Genomic DNA, 2,880 nt, shown 5'->3' on the forward strand with positions numbered 1-2,880 from the left:
TATGAGTCAGAATTGACCGGATAGCAGTGAGTTTTTTGTTTGTTTTATATCAATGTTTTGGGAAAGTTCTCTCTCTCTTGCTCTGGTTCAGCATTTGGTTTGTCATCATCTCACCCTTGAACTTGAGGCGTCAGCCGTCATCTGACCCACCGATTTGGGTTTGCCAACCCCTGCAGCCACATCATTTGGGAAGATCCTCCAGACCTACCCACAGACGTGGAACTTGCCAGCCTTTCAGTCTCCCAGCCTCTACCACCACCATGTGAGCCATTTCCTTGGGAGTCTGTGAATTCTGTGAGATGTTACAGTGAAATACAGAACCTTAAGACAGGAGGGAGATTACTGAGGGGAGGAGAAGGAGTTGATGTCAGAGATGATGGAGTGGCATGGCAGTTTGGAAAAATCAGACATTTGGGACATCTTTAACCTCTGCCTATTAGGGACTAGCCTTGTGCTGATCTTTCTAAAAGAAATTAGTCAAGCATAACCTGAAAGCTTCTACTGAGTCAAACTATATTATTAAAGTGTAAGGATAAACCCCAAGAGTAGAAGAACTACATGGTGCCTGGCTACCAATGCCAACTACTCGGGAAGGGATCAAAACTGGCGATCTTAGGTAGAGTGGAAGGAAATACGTGGAACAAAATTTAAAAAACACAAAAATGACCAGAATTAGTGGTTGGATAGAGTCTGGTGGAACCCCCAAGATTATAGCCATGGATTACCCTTCGGGCCTAGAATTGGGCTTACTCCCATGGATTGGCTCTCAGCCCAACAGTAGAAAGACCTACATGCAGAACACCTACCCCAGGGCGACGCACCCATCTACTCTAGGGAAATACAGCCCTTGCAGAAATCAGCCATGAGATACCAGAGGGGCAGCATTCTCATAGAGGAAAAGCTGGACAGACAACAATACTTAGTTAAGAAGGGCAAAGGGAAGGGGTAGTCACAGGAATGGGAGAGAAGGAGAGTTTGTTATGGCCAGAGATGGTAATCAGGGCATGAAATCAAATGTACATGAAATGTTGAATGTAAAACAAATTTTGCTCTGTATATTTGCACCCAAAGCACAATAATGTGTGTGTGTGTGTGTGTGTGTGTATTAAAAAAATAAAGTGTAAGGATAGAATGAAGACATTTTTATACTTACAAGAAATAAAAAATTTACCTCTGTTGGGGGTTAAATTGTGTCCCACATAAATTATCTTCTGGAATCCTAACTCCCAGGAAACTAAAACAACCTCTCATGAACTGTTTCTCAACAACCTAACAGAGCATTTACACCACAAAAAATAAGAATACAACAAGAAAAAGGAAAACAGAGGCGGGGAAGTTCCTATGACACAGGGGCTTCAGTGCAATAGAGAGGCCAAAAGAGTTGCAGGATGATAATGAAAGGAGATCCTTGTATGACAAGTATGTAAGAAGCTTAATAAGCAATAATCCTGGTTGGCATTGGATGATACAAGGCTCTAGGAGGAATATCTCCAAGAAAAGTCATATGTTTGAGCATAGTGAGGAATTCCTGGACTGGTAGAGTAAGGGATGAATTAATGATAAGAACTTAGAGTACAAAATTGTGGGGTGGGGGGGGAGAAAGATAGATTGTAATATTAGCACTCTACGTGGTTCATCTTTGAATAATATTTATGTAGACATAATATGAAATAATATTAATTTAAGCCCAAACTATGATTATAGGTGTGGTAGTTGGAGCTGTGTGTCAACTTGGCTGGACCAAAATTCTGTGTGGTTTAAGCAGTTGTGATGTGGGTTATTCCCATGATGGAATTGATGTATATGTTTTGAGCAGCCAATCTGTTGAAAGGGAGTTTCCCCAGGAGTGTGGCCTGCTTCCAATATATTTATGGACATCCTGGGAAAAGAAACACTCTTCTGTGGATCGGGATCCTCTTGTACTGCCTACAACTGTCTGTGAGCAAACAATCCACCATTCGGCCTAGAGATCTTGGATTCATCATTCATTGGAGGCTACAGCCGGTATACTACCTGCCAACCTTGAACTCGTCAGCCCCTGCAGCTGTATGGGTTGACATTTGATCCAAGATCTTTGGACTTGCTGGCTTCTGTAAGTGTGTGAGCCATTTTCCTAAGTTAAATTTCTCTTTTCTATATGTATATATAAGCTTTACTGGTTTTGCTTCTCTAGAGAACCCAGCCTAACACAGTAGGTTAGCTACTAACACTAATGTACTTATTTTTCAGAACATGTTACTTTCTTTAGGACTTTTAGTGGTCTAGTACAGAAATATATCCACGAATATGAATGTGACCTATCTAACAATTACCATAAGGAGGTCTGGTGGTGTGGTGATTAAAGCATTTGGCTGCTAACCAAAAGGCCAGTGGTTCAAACCTATCAGCTTCTTCATGGAAAAAAAGATGAGGTAATCTGCTTCTGTAAAGATTTACAGCCTTAGAAGCCCAATAAGGGTTGCTATGAGTCGGAATCAACTCGATGGCAGTAAGAGAGAGAAAGAACAATTATCATGGAGTCCCTGGGTGGTGCAGTCTATCAACACACTAAACTGAAAGGTTGGAGGTTCAAGTCCATCCATGTTGTTGTTAGGTGCCATTGAGTTGTTTCCGACTCACAGCGACCCAATGCACAGCAGAATGAAACACTGCCCGATCCCGTGCCAGCTCCATCGTCCCTGCTATGCTTGAGCCCATCATGACAGCCACCATGTCAATCCATCTTGTTGAAGGCCTCCCCCACTTTCATCGACCCTCCATCCTACCAAGCATGACATCCTTCTCCAGGGAATGGTCTTTTCTGACAACATGACCAAAATAGGTGAGACGAAGTCTGGCCATTCTCACTTCCAAAGAGCATCTTGGCCACACTTCCTCCAG

This window comes from Orycteropus afer, unplaced genomic scaffold (genome assembly GCF_000298275.1).
Source record: "Orycteropus afer afer isolate SDZICR_OR568_19922 unplaced genomic scaffold, OryAfe1.0 scaffold00060, whole genome shotgun sequence".
Classification (NCBI taxonomy): Eukaryota; Metazoa; Chordata; class Mammalia; order Tubulidentata; family Orycteropodidae; genus Orycteropus; species Orycteropus afer.